Raw genomic sequence first — 19,282 nt, 5'->3', positions numbered from 1 at the left:
GTTTTCCAATTTTTTCCAAAGTTCTTAATTCTTTTTGCTTCAACTGACCCTGTTACTCTTTTCTGCTTAATAATCTTGAGGACTGCTCCCTGACTCACAAAACATTCACTTGCAATCTTCTTCTAAGTCATTGATGTTTTTTCACTTAAGGTTGTAATCATTTTTCTTTTTCTTGGCGTGATAACCATGATTTAAACTAACTCATAAACATTGTTTAATATGCAAGTAATAATAATAAAAAACATGAGTCCTTATTGAAAAATGTAAAAAAAAACAACAGCTAGTACACCAACACCAAAATGAGCTTTCAAAGGATTAATGAACTATAAGTCATAATTTTTGGCGCTAAACAACTGTCAAATCGACTAATGAGTGTTGCTATGGTAAAAAATTACAAAAATTACTCTTATTCTTTTAATTCGCACAATTCTGTAACATACTTATAACCGACTTCATACCAACTAAAAGTAAGAAAAACATTTTTATCTTTTATCAGCAAATAATGGTTGTCTGGTGAGTACCCGCTCACCGCACGCCCCTGGTAGGTAGATAAAATGACGAATCAGTAAAAAATTATTAAAACGTCGAAGACTTTAACAACTTGTCATCTTTTTGTCTTCGTAGTTTAATATTACTACCCTCGGTCTTATTTGAGTCAAATACAGAAGGAATAATAAGACACAGCGCGGTGTAAGCAGACGAACGCCAAAATTGAAAAACATAAAACAAACAGACCTTTTGTATACGTGTCACCATGTATTATGCACAACATGGCCTACGTTCAATATAATAATCATAATAAAAATGGCGATCGAGCTTCGAATTATAAAACCGACTCAGTTTTTAACAAATAATTCATTATCTGTTTTGCTGGACACTTCTTCTGATGAATATTAGAAATATAGTATTTCAATAACATTTAATACCAAAGTCAGATACTATTTGGTCTCCCATAACTTAAATATAATTTGAATATTAACAGAAATAAATTATATTTTTAAATTTTGATTTTAATTTTCCATCTCTTTCTCTAAAATTTAGTAAAAAAATATACGTACGGAAAATTGTATAAACAAAGCTATCGCATAGATAAGTATTTAAAAAGTACCTTACATCTAAAAGATTTTAGCAAAATAAATAAAACTGTTTGAATTTTCTGTGGAAAAATATTCTCACATGAATATTTTCCAAACCTGAGGAGAGAAGGCATGTAATACCGCTTTTACAACGTTCTTAATCTCGCTTCGTTTTACGAAAAGAATTTTTCGCATCTTAAATATTTCATCACTCGCGTAGTAAATATTTTACCACTGTACATGCTCAGTGTTTTAATATTTTAACGTCTTTCATACTTAATAATTATGAATATTTATATAGAATTCGAGATTCGTGTAAACATATTACATGTTTATAGATTCATTTCTCATCTAGTGTAAAAATACAACATTGATATTAAATTATTAATCAACAAAGGACTTTCGTCCCATGAAGTAAGGACTCGCTCAATAAATTTTAATTCCTTGTTTTTTTGTGAATGAATAATAAAAATGTAAGCTCCATTAATAAAAAAAAATAATGATATGGAAAAAAAAGGCTGTCGGCCTTGTAATGGTCGGCGCGTTTGCTTGCCATGCAAGAGGTCTCGGGTTCGATTTCCGACATGGTTGATCTGAAATATATATATATTTTTTTTATTTATTGGGGATATCAACAGTGATACATGTAACACAAATATAACAAATAAAATATACAAAGAATAAAACCAATGACAGATGTCCACAGAAATACATTAAATACACGTACAATACATACTAGTGTGTTTGTGTGAGTGTAAGTGAGTGAGAGGGTGGGTGAGTGGGTGTTATATTGGAATGAGGTGGACATGTGTGTAAATATTGCACACGTGTCAAGTGTCGAAAATATAAATATATATAAAATATTAAGAATTAAAGATAAAATACAATAAAATATAATGAAATAAGATAAAATAAGACTTTATTATTGAAACTAAGTATAAGACAAAAAAGTATGTTTTAAGGCGCGCATTATAAATGTTATTTTTTTACAATCAAATAGATCAATAAGGGGAAAGTTCAAATTATATTCACTAGCAAAACGTATAAGTGGAGAGTTCTGGGCATAGTTTGTACGAACTGCTGGCACATGAAATAGAGAGCTCGACGTGTGACGGGTGCGGTAGCCGGGGACATTTAATGATAACTCCGACAAAAGAGCCGGACTATCAAGGCGTCCACTAAGTATGTCATGAAGCCCCCCCTTGTCTTATAGTAGACGGCGATCTTCTAAAGTAAGCAAGTGGTGTTTTTTGCAGGAAGACATATAATTGAGATCGGAGTACCTGCATCTCCAGATGTCTAAGAAATGTCCATTGAATTTTCTCGAACTTTTCTTTATGTGTGACATATTGTGGAGACCAAACAGAAGAGGCATACTCGAGCAAATTGCGAACATAAGCAAAGTAGACCATTTTAATACACGCGATATCTTTAAATACCTGACATGTACGAAGTACAAAACCAAGGTTTCCATGTGCACGGGTCAGTATGTAATCTAAGTGATTCTCAAATGTAAGTTTGCTATCAAGAATAACACCCAGATCGCGTACGGTATCAACTCTCTGAACAGGTTGGTTTTCTAATATATAATGATATGGGATGGGATGTCGACCTCGCGAAAAAGAAATAAGCAAACACTTTGATACATTGACGTTAATACGATTTTTCAAAAAGTTGAAACGGTGTTAACCAGAATATTTCACAGTCCATGGACTGGTATCTGAATCGTAAGACTGATCATCTTACCTTCATGTAACAAAAATGATCAAGGTTCGCTGCGATGTACTAATGTAGTGCCCTTTGCACCATAAGATGTGGAAAGGGAATGATGATGATGATGATGAAAATAAAAATAGCTTTACGTAAGTAAATTTTGTGTTACGATAAAAAATACGATTTTCTCCTTGTCCAGAACACAGTTCTGCGTGTGAAATAGAACCAGAACCCTGTATGACTGTTTTCCAACCGTTGGCTGCTTTTAGACAAAAATCCTAAAAAAAATCAAGTGGAGATAAGTGTGCCTCATAGTGTTGAGGTTGGCGTGTTCGCCTACCGTGTTTGAGATCCTAAGTTTAATTTCTGAGAGGGTTGACTTAAAGCATTAGTTCTAAATGATGTAGGGACTATATTGCAATATTTCATTGTTCCTGGACTGGCGCTTTTTTTTTTGAAGAAATATCAGCGTTCTTATATTTTACTCTAATATTTTAATTTTGCTGCCCGTTTTCAACGAGTTGTAAATAACTATTAGAAAATGGAAATCATGTTGGGGTAGAGTGGGGTTCGAACCTCGGACCTCTGATCCGTGAGTCCGCAACACTATCCACTAGCTTGAAAAGTAAAACGGATCCCTTTACCTTTCACATAACAAAAATAATGGAGATGCGCTGAAGTTATTAATGGCGTACCATATGAACCACTGGATGTCAACAATCAATTGTTTTTTTTTGGCAGGGCCACCTAAAACGCGTTCTGTTCATAATGCATCATTATGGAAATTTCCAAAATGCCTAATATTAAGGGATAATTATTTTGAATCATAAATAGTGGAGTGTTTTTTGTGAACGGTAATTATTTGAAGAGTTCATTTATGGATTTAAGAGAAAAGAAAAATAAAATCCACTCTTTTGTCTATGATTTATGCCAGTGAGGAAGTTCAGTGTTTTTTCATTTTTTTTTATTTATTAATAGACTATTAAACTCAGTAATTTTTTTAATTTTATTTTTATATAACGTATTATCAGGGCTATGATTTTTTTTTGATATTGTACTTCTGAAATAACTCCACGTGTGACGTCATAGGTTCTTCTCTCAGTTCTTCCAATAGGTTCGTTAACGGTAAGCAAACCGGATATCCTTCACAGCTCTTATATCATTAGTTGGTTCATTTAAACCAGTGACGTCGTTCACAGTAGTGCGTTTTTATTAAAACATGTTTTTTTTCGTACGTTTTTAAGAAATTTTGCAGTAACATTAAATGCTCTAAGTTTTACCGCGCTCAAGAAAACATTTTTTGTATCCAATTTCATGTTTGAAATTTTGACAGCGCGTGTTTGTCTCATTTTTAGACTTGTGCAAAGTTTTATATTCGAATTTCTCCGTTATAAATATCCTTTGCAAAGCGAATTATAAAAAAACTCGAACGTTAGTATTCATACATGTATTAATTTATTTATTTTATGTTAAATAATATCAAAATCAATAAAGTAATTGTGAATCATAGTATCATGTAAGTTTACAATCCTAATGTCATAAAAAATATAATATTTCTTATGACATTAGGATTCAAAAAAATATTTTTCCCCAAAACTACACCTTAAATAAAAATTCACGCATTTAAGAGTTAATTTATTACTTACGATTCTCCGTGGCGTAGTGGTTAAGAGGCTTGACTTATAGACGGAAGGTTCGGGGTCGATTCCCGGTGAGAACACAAAAAAAGGGTTTTTTTCTAGCTTGGGTGTTCTGTGCCATATATATAATTCACCCCTGTGATTGGGCCTCTTGACCGGTTGTGGTGCAAAAAAAAACAGCTAGTATATCAGAAAAAAACTATTATTACTAAGAGTGGGCTATGTATAGCGTGTGAGCTCGCCAATATATGACAGTAAAAATTTTATTGTCTTTGAATTTCCTAGAGTTTTAACCATCGAAAAAAAAGAAGATTGCAAATAAAATCAACAGACAATGGAAATTTGATGTGTATTATTTTAATAGATTGTTTATAACAGAAAAATACATAGAGAAATATGCATTTTTATTTTTTGTAATAAAAACAGTCTAGTAAATTCTAATAAATAAAAATGCGCTTTATATTAACAATATTAATTAAAATGCGAAAATAACATTGAATACTTGAAAAATAAATATTACTGAGTGTTACAAACATAATTTAAAAAACGGATAGCGATTAAAAGTAAAAACTATCTTTAGTGTAATTCTTATAGCGATAAATACATAAACATTATAAAACAGGAGTTATACAAATACAAAAATAATATTGTAACTAGGTGGCTACCTACACGGTTACATTTCGAAACACCACGCAAATTCTTATCTCGACTACGCTATGTAAAATGAAAAAAAATATTTAAATTAATAATTTCATCACGTCATGAAGTCGCCCCTGGGTAGCGCCTGCTAACGTCAATCAACAAAAACATCGTCGTTTTAATTACAATATTTCGGCTACGCCATAAATCTCTTTTTTTAAATAATTTCTCACGTCACAAAGTCGCCCCTGGGTAGCGCCTGCTAACGTCAATCAACAAAAACATCCTCGTTTTAATTACAATATTTCGGCTACGCCATGAATCTCTTTTTTTAAATAATTTCTCACGTCACAAAGTCGCCCCTGGGTAGCGCCTGCTAACGTCAATCAACAAAAACATCCTCGTTTTTATAACAATATTTCGGCTACGCCATGAATTTCTTATAAAAAATGTCAAAACGTCACAAAGCCACTCTCTGAGTGTTGCTACTGACATCATTTACAAAAACATAATTATTTGTGCTTTTTTCAGGTACGCAACATTTTTTTTAAATACACCTACCTAACCGATAAAATACTATTAGTAATTAAACCAAGGTGTGCTTTAAAGTTCCGTATGGCCAAATAATATTATTTATTATTAGAATATTATTGACATGTAGTTCAAGCATTGCTGCATTCACGTTGCTTTACTTCTGAGAGCTCAACTGCTATGTTTTTCTATGGTTATGTTAATGTCATCTGTCATGTATTGGCGAGCTCACAGGCTATACTTACGCCCTAAGAGTTGAAAAATTTTTTTTTAACTATTTCTGCTCTTAGTTCTTTTAACGAATTGATAGCTGTGTATTTTTTTCTTTATTTATTATGAAAATCATTTTTAATAAAGTATTTTTGATAAACACTGTAAACAATTTGTAAAAGTAAGAACAATTTTTACAGATTTCACATTTCTGTTCATTATGAATACAGAAAGAGAGGAAAAAGAATTTGACAACTTTACTTTTTTTTTTTTATTAAGTAAAAAGTATAAAAAAGGGAGTAGACATGGTATATTGCCACCCCTACTCTCCTGTCTTCGCTCTTTGTTTGCATGATCATTTATATTTTTTACTAAAATTTCACAACCAATTAGATATATGTATAAATTAAGCAGAAGATAAATGTAAAATGTCCTAAATAAACCTGATAAAACTGTAGTATTTACGGTGAAATATGTCGATGTCACAGAAACTGTTAATGTTCGTAAAGAAACCGGTAAATATTATATTAATATCCACGAAAAAGTAAAGTTATTGAGTGATCGAAGTGTAGAAGTTAATAATTTGTCATTCAAAGTGTAAACTACATGATATATTTACATTGTCATCTAAATATACGTAACATACCTATTCCTACCTTATAAGACAAACATTATTATTTTTTGTCAGCATCGCAACAGATAATTTTTCTAATTATAGACACTAATTATAGTGACCGCACACGCGCGGTACATGCATAAAATAATAAATCAATAAAAATGGTCAAAATATGTCATTTCATTACCGTAACAACCTTTGGGCCTTTCGACTTCGTAGTTTTATATTACTATCCCTCATTCTTCTAGCTTCATATTCCGGAGCAGTAATAGACTGGAGACTCGAAATTCCGAGTCTCGAGACATTTTCAAAATCGAGACTCTCGAGATGCTAGTTTTGAAATTTCAAGACCTGCAGTACGATTCTGATCGCTCTCCAAGGGGAAGAGAACGCGTTGGTGAGTTGAATTTGTTCCGACTAGGCTACCTTGCAGGATCCCTCTTCAGGGTGAACTAATAGTTTAGCTACACAGGTCCACATAAGATGCGATTAAACTATCTAAACAGGTACCTCAGATAAACAAGTGTCTTTGTGATTTTTTTTTTATTTACGTATTTGCTATTTCGGTACAGTTTTTAAATAAGACTGAGGCTGGATCAGGGCACTACTGCTCGAATAAAGCTTTTCCGCTAGCTGTCTGGAGTATGATGGCTGCTGGCTGCTAGCCGACACCACCCTTAACTAGTTGATTGAAGGTATTTCTGTTATGTTATTTTAGTTAGGCTATTGTGATCCATGTGTGTTTGATTAAATAGGGATATCCCTATCATCTCAACCAAATATTTGGTTGGTATGTTTTGTAAACATTTGAATTATTATGCTCTGATGTAATTTATCAACTATATTCACTTATTTTTTACACACATTATCGTTAGTACCGAATAGTCTCAAAGTCTAGAAAAGCCTCAAAATTTCTAGACCATATCTCCGAGTCTCGCTCAGTCCCGAGACTCAAACTTGTGTAGAAATTAGAATCTCTAGCTTTAACTGATGTACAAATTTATTTCAACAAAGAGGGAAAACATTTTTGAGAAGGGAATACGGAAGTCTAGGCATTTACAGGGCTTATGACCTGTCATTGGATGGTTTAGTGGCCACTTTACACACTGTGTAACACTCACCATTCTGCCCATGTTTGAACATCCACATTTCCTCAACTCTTCCATCTGTTGACTTTTGTGGAGTAATAGAGCTGAAACTTTTATCACGTGGTTGAGATTCATCCGGCTGAACCAAATCACCCACTAGGCAACGCCTGAAAACAATTTTTCAATTTTTATACTTCTTCTTTTACCAGGTAGTTAATTCAACAATGTATAAGCATTTCCAAATGCTTGCAGACTGGCTGGATTTCCTCCCCAGGGAGTTATACTCAAACATTGTTGACTGATATAAATTATACATAAAATGGACCTTTCAAATACATGTCACCCTTTATTGTGTGCAACTGGGCCTTCGTTGATTTGAATAATCATAATATAGAAGATTTTCACTTTCATGTCGGATCGCTGATAATTTATATCTATTGAAAAATAATTCATGACTAAAAGGGTCAAAATACCGTATTACAATAAACTCCAATGTCTTACAAAAGTACTGACATACATAAAATAACGTTTTACATGATTTACGCATAATGTATGATGGTGCAAATTTATCACATTTTACTGCCAAATAAATTTGTGAAGTCTTCTAGTTTCAAAAAATGTGCGGTAATGTCCAAAATAATATATATTTCCAATTGAAAGTCTAGGAATGAGCCGAGTTAACACAAAAATAAAACGGTTGTTTTTGATAAATTGTGAATGTACAAATACATTATGAAGAAATACTCATGCTGAGATCATAAAACGTCTTACTTACCAGAAGCATAATTTACTGTTATTGGTATTTCATACGATAGAACTTATTGTTTTAACCATGGAATAAAAAAATATACACCTTTAGACGTGGTCAAAAAAATATAAAAATATATTTCTGTTGGTTCTGTATGCAAAGAATATAGTATATCTCAGTGTCAAATGGTGATTTTATTTACAGGTAAGTTATAAAAAAATCATACATTTGTACCTACATAGGAGATACAAATTATAATGTAAGTAGTATGTACTATAAATTGATATTTTTCTGTTGTTCTGTGTGATACAACAACTCTCATCCATGAAATCAACTCAAACGATGTAACTTCGTGATATATGAGGCGGCCTCCGTGGTGTAGTGGTCAAGATGCTTGACTCACAAACGGAAGGTTCCGGGTTCGATTCTCGGAGAGAACACAAAAAGTAAAATGTGATTTTTCTCAAGCCTTGGTGTTCTGTAATGTAATTCACCGCTGTAATTGGGCCTCCTGGCCTGGTGCAAAAATAATAATGTAATGTTAAAATATTACATTAAATAGATATACTATCCATTACTTTAATATTTTATTCATTAAAAAATAAATAAAAAATACCACTATGAATTCAGTCGACTGGCCGAATTGTTCTAGTAATTAATAGTGCTAAAAACGTCCGCGTGGAGCGCTATATGTCCTGTAATATGACGCATGAAAGTAATTATAGTCTTATGTCAGAAGTACCATCTCAAAGAAAAATAGTCCTTAAGAAACAATGTTTGAAATACTGTTTTCCAAATCAAGAATCTTCAAATAATTTGTGTAATCTGCAAGTTTAATCTAGGAGAAAAAACCCGCACTGGGGTTAAGATATTCAAAATATAGTGTACTTATTTGTATGAAAAAATAAACTGGAATAATCGGATAGTTTCTTGGCTCACCGCAAGCGCTGGGCGCCATATTTATTTACGCGCGCTTTATTAATATTTATATTTATATTAGGATAAAAATACAAACGGTAGACATGATTGAAAAGAAATTGTAATTGTTTATTTGTTTTTCTGTAAATAAAGTTACAATAAAACATTATTATGGTTAGTCAAATATAATGGTAAGCTGCGCATAATCGCTTCTATACACGGTTTGCCCCTGGCACATCCAGTGTTAGAGTAATATTTTAGTATTTAATTATCATAGAAACTTTCAGTACTTCAACGGTGTTACTGCAATGTTGTGCAAACCCATAATGACCACGCTGCCGGTTAGTCCGTCTACCATGTGACCAGTTGTTTCAGCGTTCATAGGAAAAAGCTCGTAATACTAGATGTACAGATGTCTCAATCGATGAATCTCTGCATAAGGAGGTATGGAGGTATGGCGGCCTCCGTATTGTAGTGGTCAAGACGCTTGACTCACACACGGAAGGTTCCGGGTTCAATTCCCGGTGAGAACACAAAAAAAATAAATGTTATTTTTTTCAAGCCTGGGTTTTCTGTGATGTAATTCACAACTGTAATTAGGCCTCCTGGCCTGTTATTGTGCAAAAAAATGACATTGTTGGTTGATGGTATAAAAAAAATACATATAAAAATATGGTAGTTATCCGTAGCTCTATCACACTAAGGACTTCCATTCAAGACTTTAGGCTCGTACGTTCCTAAACACTCTCTAAAGCGATAGGGAACGCGTTGCTGGGGCGTAATTAAAATACGAAGCAAAAATTATAACGAAAAGAAACGACCTCAGCGCCAGCGCAGGCAACAATAAGAATTTAAAGCAAAAATCTCACTCACCAGGTCACATTTTAATTAGACTGAGGCTTGGTCAGAGTAGCACTGCTCGAATGTAAGCTAAAGTCGCACATATTTTTTATTGTTCTGTCTGAAGCATGATGGCTCTGGCTGATAGCCGACTTCATCGTTAACTAGTTGTAGATTTGAGAAGATTTCCTTTTGTGGTTCTATGTTTGGTGATATCATATGATATTTCAAATATATGTGTAGATAATTTTTTTGTTTCATTTTTAGTTTCATTTTTAGCCTTTTGAAAGCTGCGTAAAATTAAATGTTGAATCAAAATTGTATAATATTAAAGAAAAAAAAATTAGAACGAAAAATCACACATTGCCGGCCCAACAACTTATATAACACAATTTAATTAATTAATTAATTATAAGTTGTAGTCCATGGGGGTTATCAAATGAAACTAATATTAATTTTATTAAAACTTCGCAAAATTCGATGACCAAATTGCTTCTACATAAAGATGTTAGCCACCAAAGACACAATATTTCAGGATCATTAATGTATAAATCTGTAATAAATTATCAACTTTGGAACATCTGAATTTGTCAGCATGCGTCACTCTCCGAGTATAAACACAAATTGGTGCATGATTACAACACCAGGTTTGCTAGTAAGGAAGGGCTAGTTGTTCCTAGATATTGTTATAAATATGGAAAAAAGACACTGCAATAGAGTAATAATTAAAAATTAAACATGTTACCACACAATATTAAAAATAGTGTGTTAAATACAGGAGTCAGACGTATGCTCAAATTATGGCCAATGGAAAAGGGTTTTTTGTATTAATTATAGTTTTTAATATTGAGTAATGTAATATTTAAACGGGAAAAACATGTAGCTAAACTAGCAGATAAATTCAGATATGTATCTTATGTTTTCCAAAGACAGAAAAATATCTTAACCAAAGAAAAATAAAAAATTGTATCTTACGCTTTAATTCAGTCTTCGATAACATATGGTATAATAGCGTGGGGAGGAGTCTTCGACGCGCATAGTCGCTCAACAGAAATTGCACATAAAAATATAATTAAAATAATTTACAAAAAACATAGACTATTTCCTAGTAATAGATTGTGCGTAGAGAGTGGACTCCTTAGTTTTAGGAACTTATATACATTTAAGTGCATAAATATGTTTAATTGAATAGAGAATTGTTTGGTAATAATTTAAATCGTATTAGTAATAGATCTAATAGTGTACTGTCAGTTCCAGGATGCAGAACTAAGTTCGCACAGAGGCACTCCTCACATGTTGGTCCAAAATCCTTAATTTTTTTAACCAAGAAACTACAAAACGTCAAATCACGGGTACATTTTAAATTAGGTTTGAGGTCTTGGATTAGCATGGAAGGAACAGATAGACACATTCTTAAAAAAAAAAAAAAATCATGTTTTCGTAATATCAGAATATGTGAATTTAGTTTTTCTTTTCTTTTTTTTCATTTTCATGTCATACCATATATATATGCTATTAACTTTTTAATAATTTAAAAAGGAATAACCCACGCTCAGACGCTGAAGTCTTTGTGGGCATTTTTTCCAATTCATGTTATAGCTTAATTTTAAGATGTATTTTCCTTAAGTGTATTTTTGTAATTAAACCTCTTTGTAAATAATATGTGTAGGGAAAAAAAAAAATAATAATAATATTGTATAATAAGTAATGTTTTTCAAATAAAATTATAATTATTTTATTTTATTTCATTGAAAAGCCAACAGACATTAAAACATTTATAAGAATCAATTATACCATAAATACATATCATAAAGTCCAATTAGAGGCTTCCACATTATATTGTTATTGTAAATGTTGTCACATAAAAATTATACATACCATAAAATAACTTATCATACAAAACTTATAATATTACTAGAAATGTTATGTAAATGTAATACATATTATTCAAAATATATCTACTTTTGAAAATTGGTCACACAGTAGCACATTATTATAGATAATACAACTATAGTTGACCATACAGTGTTCATTTATTATGTGCCTACATACAGAACTGCAAATCACCTGCATAATATAGGCTGCGGATTCAAGGCGCAACATAATAACTTGAATTATTTTTGGAAATTTCAATTTTAAAGGAAGTTAAAGATATGTTATTAATATCAATTCAATTTAATTTCTGATTACACATATGGAAGGTTCTATTTACAAATTAATTTTGAAAAGATTTAGTGGAACATTTAGAAATTTTAAAAAGAGATTGGTTTCTGGTCTTGTGATTGATAAATGTAGGTTAAGAATGAAAAATCGAAGCAACATATGAGAACCTGCTAAAGAGTTGTATGCTTACAATTCAGCAAGACTTGCTTACAATTTTAAGGTTTTTGTGTAAATATATATATATTTAAAAAAAAAAATGAATTCGCGTATTATTTTTCGGTTGTGTATTTTTATTTAATGTAACAATCCTCTTTGGTCTGATATACCACACATTCGTTTTTTTTTCCTGTAGGAATTTATTACGGACAGTTTACACGGTTTTATTTAAAGCGGAGCGATATGGTGAGTTTGGAGGAAAATTTACGTTCATCGGAGTAAAAAAACTGAATTGGGAATTAGATAATAATGTTAGCATTTATGTAAACAAGTTAATGCATATGTTAAGATCATGTTTACATATTACAACAAAGATTAAGAACATTTTAGATAACTCAATATAGAAGTCTAGGCATCTACAGGGCTTATGACATGTCTTTGGCTGGTTTAAATGGCCCCATTACACTGCGTAACATTCACCATTCTGCCCATATTTAAACATCGATTTCTTCATAGACCAGGTGGATTTATTAACAATATTTTGAGTTTGTCCAAATGTTTGTAGACAAGGATTAGATTTTGTAGACAAGGACTGGATTTTGTAGACAAGGACTGGATTTTGTAGACAAGGACTGGATTTTAGAAAAGGACTAGACCCGTATAATTAAAGGTTTTAGCTCTTTAACTTCACAAACATCAACAAATGAAATAATTAAAGGAATATAGATGTTCAAATAGGGGCAGAATGGTGAATGTTGTACAGTGTGTCTAGTGGCCATTTTAACCAGCCAATGACAGGTCATAAGCCCTGTAGATGCCTAGACTTCTATTTTAACTTCTCATAAATGTTCTTCATCTTTATTGTAATACTACAATATCTGAGTTTGTCCAAATGTTTGTAGACAAAAAACTGGATTTTGCCCCCTCGGGAGTCATTAAGATAAAAAATTACAACAGGGATGGAGAATACCTTTAAGAAGTTAATATGGAAGAATAGTGAATGTTACGCAGTGTGTAAAGTGGCCACTTAAACTAGCCAATGACAGGTCATAAGCCTTGTAAATGCCTAGACATTCATATTTACTTCTTTAAGGTATTTTCCATCCCTGCTGTATTTTTTTTATCTATTGTAATATGTTAACATGATCTTAACATATTACAACAGCGATGAAGAATCTCTGTTGTAATATGTTAATATTAACAGCTTCCCGGGGAGTTGAATCCAGTATCCGTGTACAAAAATTTTGACAAACTCAAAATATTGTTAGGATCCAGTTATACGTAGATAATTTATTCATTTTTAGTTTCAGGGCTTTTACAATCTTACACGCTGCGAAAATTTTATTTTTTTAATCTTCAGGAAAAAACAATTAATCCTCCGAACATGTACCTACCGGTAAACTGATTGCAGAACAAGTATTTTGAATGTAGGATAACCAGTTTAACTCTAAAAATTTCAGTTCAAAAACTTTTTCTCGATGTACAAGTATTTACTTTTTTTTATATATTTGTGTAACAACAAAGTGTATTTTTTTTTATTTTTTAAAATTAATTTTCTGAATATGATTTAACATTTTTACAGTTTTGATATTTCAATTATCTTATTTTTAGTAAAATTAAAATGCCACCAAGCCACTTTCTGTAGCTTGTTGGTGGCGATTCATAATTATACTAACTTATTTAATATTATCTAAATTTATGAAAACAATAAACTTACAGATGTAATTAAGTTAAGGGAAAAAAATAATCATAACACAAATGTAAGGTAAAAAAAAAGCAATCTTTTAAATTCTCTAAAATTTTATGGTGCACGCGGAAATATTGATTATTATATAAATATAATATAAAATATTATTGAAAATTGATATTTTTTTATCATGTTAAATAATATTTGATGTTTTGAAGATAATTTCGGTCAAATGTCCACCACAGGGTTGTTTGATCCGAGGTCCAATTTTCATTAATTCTCTTATAAGATGAGCAAAGCAGGGTAAAACAATTTACTACTCTGGCAACACTAACGAAATTTCCATTTTATTTCTTCGACAATCTGACAGATAGAAAATTAGTTCAATTTTAAAGTAATGCATTTACTATTTAAACATTCACTTGCTAATTACACATGAAATGTGATACCGTCCTTTTTCTTCAAGATTCTAGCAGTATTTCTACACTATGAAAGGACACAACACGGCATAGTTGAATTCAAATCAGAAGTTGCGTACTGAGCGACGTTTACAAAGAAACTAATGGTCAAAACGTAAACCTACTCATTTATGAGTAGTTTAGTCACCTTCTGTTTGATGTGCGTATGCAGTTTCTGAACTATTCTTAATTCTATGCCATAAGTATATATTAAATCATGTAAATGAATGACTCGACACGGGTTGTGCGCAGTGAGGTATTTATATTTAAAAACAAAAGTGTCATGTAAAACGTGAAATTAAAATTAATTAACAGCCGGTAAGATCAGTAGTATACATGTTTAAACAAATAAAAAAATGATCATTATGATTATTATTATGTTTTTTTTATATTTACAAGAAAATATTAAAATATGATATAATATAATATTTACACATAAGCTACTTCATTCATATTCATATATTATTAAAACTATATATTTTTATTTTAACATCTGTATGTATTTCACGTGATGTAATTAGTATAATTATTCTAAAAATGGATAAAAAGGTGTGGTGATAAAAATAAGTTCGTATTTTGATACAAATTTATATTTATAATAAATTTAACATACAACTGGGATTCGATGATTCAACTACGAAACAGTAATGTTTTGTGTAGGTACACATGCATAATATTTTTATGGCAACAAAATAAACTCGAAAAACCTTTTTAAAAAACGGGTCTTATTTTCAACCGTGAATATTTATGATGGAGGTATGATGGTTCTCTGTTTATTTTTATTGTTTTATTTGAATTCGATTTGCGACGAAATGAGAGAATGGAAAAATGGTGATTCAATAACATCACATTTGCTAGAGATAAAAAAATGCTTGGATAATCTGCGCATTTCTTGCGTTCGCTAAAACAATCTAAATGAAGACATAAGAGCTTTTTAAACGTATTTACAACGCAATAAGATTTATTTTACCGTTCGAGCATCTGAGAGGAAAGTCTGGCGTGTAGTACATCATATTTCCGACGTTCAAATAAACGCTTCAACGGAATATATTAAGAAATGATCATTAATCCCGATTGTGCGGCGTGTTCCTCCCGAACAACGCGTACAGGGAGTGAACTTCGAGGAATGGAAAACATTAAATCACGCGGGATAGAGATTTTAATAGTTCGACCTCGCTTTCCATTAGCGTGGCATGCGAATTACAAACCCAAATGTTTTTCATTTTGGTTACATTGGCACGGGAGGCGAGTTAATATTTCCTCCTAACAGTATGTTTATAGTAAAGAATAAAGCAATAACACCCGAGCTATTTCAGCCACGTGAAATCATAATTAATTAATTAAACCGATCCAGATAGAAGTGTTAATAGTTAGAATATTCGGAATGCCGCGCTTTGAAGGGGACCGACGCGCGACAGAAGATGGCGACTTGCGTCCCATCATGGCGGGGTTTAGATTGGCGCCGGTATTTCATTACTTCATTACTTTCTCCGAGGAATGACATAAATAAAGGAGATGCCGTTTGCTTAAGTTTTGAAGGCACTTATAATGCAACGGCACGCCTGTTAATTAATACTCTATTATCTTCTAGTATCATTAGTTCCTCTTATTGCTAAGTGAAAACATACTGATGCTTTGGTTAAATATTATCAAAAGGTGTTAAAATGTAAATGTAAAACATTATAATTGTGAAAAAATAAAAAAGCGTTTATACGTTTATGATATTGATAAATAGTTATGATGAATAATAAGTTGAGTTAGTAACATAATCAGTAATAGTTTAAAGTGTTTAATCAACCAACAATATTTTAAGTAAGTTCAAATGTTTGTAAACCAGGCTGGATTTCACCCACTGGGGAGTTATTAAAATTGAAATTCATTGCAACAGAGAGGGAAAATATTCTTGAGAAGGGAATTTGGGAGTCAAGGCATTTACAAGGTTCGCATAAAATTGAAAAATATTTTTAAGGTTGCTTGATAGGAAAAATAATTCAGCCAGTTAAATCTCACCCACATCACTGAATGTTTCAGTTCTTTTACATTACAAAAGTCAACAGTTGGAAGAATAGAGTAAATGTGAAAGTGTTCAACACTTTGAGGACCGGCCGAATACACATAGAATTTACCCTGTGTTCGGCCCATTTTTGTAAAACTTCATGCTTTGTGAAGGGTTTCTTAAAAGTGTCATAATTATGAAAATACTGGGTTAAATCAATTGAAACTTTTCATATTCATTTGAAACAATTTATTTATCATTTTTGTATGCAAGTTTAGCCAACATTGGCCTTTATGGAGAGCCACATTGCAATGTTCGCACATATACAGTGTCTCACTCCTTTTTTGTTCTTTTTGTATCCCGGAGCCGTGTAAACATGTGATTATAATAACTACGCGTCGTGTCTTGGTCCCGTATTTTCACGTAGTTTACCAGCAGCAAAAAAGTACTAATAAAAATCACAAGATGTCAATAAAATGCACTTTTTTAGACAGTTGGTAAACCACGTGAAAACATGGAACCGGGACACAACGCGTGGTTATATGATCACGTGTTTACACGGCTCTAGGATACAAAGTGTTAATATTTATTCACGGTTCATTTAATAAAACACTTCTCAAAACATAAAAATTATTTTATGTTAGGTTAAAATCCGGTAAAAAATAATTTAAATCTAACTTATTTAAACGGGATGTGCCGCCAGGAAGTTGTAGAAAGAAATATTATTATTAAAGTTACCAATTGTTCTAAAAATTTCATTTGTTTTAGTCAGTTTTTTTTCCCAACAACCGTGGCACTTTTTTGCTTTTATCTCTATGATTTAGGACAAAAGTTTAATAATGAATACAAAGTAATATTGATCTCACCTCGTCAGTCAATATTTATAGTAAAAAAAAAAAAACAATGAAAAAATCTCCTCCACAAAATTAAAAATATTTGCTTTTATATAATGAAAAATTATCGATGAAGTTGTAAACCAAAAGTCATAAAAACTGCGAAAATAATAAAATTTGTGACACAATCAGGATGTGGATGTATACAAAATAATATTTTAATTCTAAAATTACATTTTTAAACTTATTTTGTACATCACTTTTTCTGTATTACCGAATAAAGTATTTTAAAATAACACCCATTCAAGAGATTTCTCCATACCTATTGAAATATGTCTTTATGCAAAATAAAATCAAAGTTCGCAGTATTGTCGTGAAGTTTGTTGTTGAAGAAAGAAAATGTTGACAACCAGAAAACTAATAATTGGGGATCTTACAAACTCAAGATGTTATAAAATGAAACCATTACTTTTTCGCTCCGGAAAGATAGAAGACTTTTATTTTAATGTATTTAATATTTTCCCAAATAAGTATTTTTCCAATGCATTACATTATTTAAGAATATTATATTTGCTATCGATTTAAAAAAAATATTTTTCAAAAATATTAACAAAATAATCTTAAAATTAAAGCTCTGCTGAATTGTATGCATACAACCCGGTTGCAGGTTCTTATATATTGGTTTAATTGTTTCATACTTAACCTACATCAGTAATATTTTTATTTGAAAAACATTGTAATATTTTCTTGTATTATTAAAAATTAAAACTATCATTTAAATACCAAAAAAATCTCAATTATTTTACACTGATGCAAAACAACTGCAGCTTCAAATCATTATTCATATGTTGGAAAAAAAACTTGAATAATCTTCCAGAAATCTAATAATCAATACCAAATATTAAAACATCTAAATCTTAATAAAAAAAAACACATGAGACTCACCCTATCTTGAACTCTATGCGGTGGAAAATTGTGAATCTATAATGTGAAATTATTATTAATTATATGAAATATAACAACTTATTTTAAGGAATCTGTTTTAGATAGTAAACTTAATAAAATATAAAACATCTGTATATAGATACTATATATCTATGTATAAAATTAAATGTCAAACGTACTCCCTCTCTAAACACGAGTTTTCACTCTATAAGAGAGGTAGGATGTTTTTATTAATTGTAGATGTACCAATCATTTTATAATTTTATACTTATTTTGTCAAGAATTTTTTTCTCACCCCTGTATTAAACTCACTATTCTTAAAATTGTTTTGTCACCTGTTACATATTTTTGGCATCCTGTATTGCAGTGTCTTTTTGCCATATTTATTACAACATCAAGGAAAAGATAGCCCTTCTATACTAGTAAAACTGGTGTTGTAATCATGTACCAATTTGTTCATTCGATTACTTATTGTTCTTAATCGCTTACATAATTTTGTTATATGTACATCTCATTTACAATTACAATCTATTATTAAATCTAAATCGAATATTGCTCAATATTTTCACATGCGCGGTTGCACAATATCTGTGATATATGTGATATAATTGATGGTGTTGTATAAATGTTATTGTTTGGTGATTTTATGTACATTTGTATATTTTCTTAGAATTAAAATCAAACTGCGTCATGGGGCCATTTTTGCAGATTCAGTAGGTCTTGTGGCAGATATTTCTCTGCAGTTTTAAGATATTTGAGGGACATAACTACAGCCAAATTTTAGGCGTATACATATTGTTTGACATTATTTAAGAGTTTATAGAAAACAGTAACATATATAATAAACAAGGTAGGGCCAAATATTTATCCTTGTAGTACCCTCTAGAAAACGAGTTCCATCTCTTTTTTTCACAAAATATTTTGACACGTATTTTTTTAATTGTAAAATGTTTAAAGAGTTTTAAAAGATTTCCCCTAATTTAAATGTCTATCGATTTTGAATGATTAATTGTATCAAAAGCTTT

The 19,282-nt window shown here is 31.1% G+C and overlaps 1 protein-coding gene across 1 annotated transcript in view; it reads left to right on the top strand.

Annotated features, from left to right (window-relative positions):
* LOC148274746 (G protein-coupled receptor dmsr-1-like) overlaps positions 1–19,282 on the top strand; it is a 164,266-nt gene that overhangs the window by 37,861 nt on the left and 107,123 nt on the right. The gene's annotated exons all lie outside the window — the stretch shown is intronic.

The sequence above is a fragment of the Micrasema longulum genome, unplaced genomic scaffold (genome assembly GCF_059751315.1).
Source record: "Micrasema longulum isolate JH-2025_06_02 unplaced genomic scaffold, ASM5975131v1 h1tg001595l, whole genome shotgun sequence".
NCBI lineage: Eukaryota > Metazoa > Arthropoda > Insecta > Trichoptera > Brachycentridae > Micrasema > Micrasema longulum.
The sequence above is the reverse complement of the archived record's forward strand: the minus strand, read 5'-3'. Positions and strand labels throughout refer to the sequence as shown.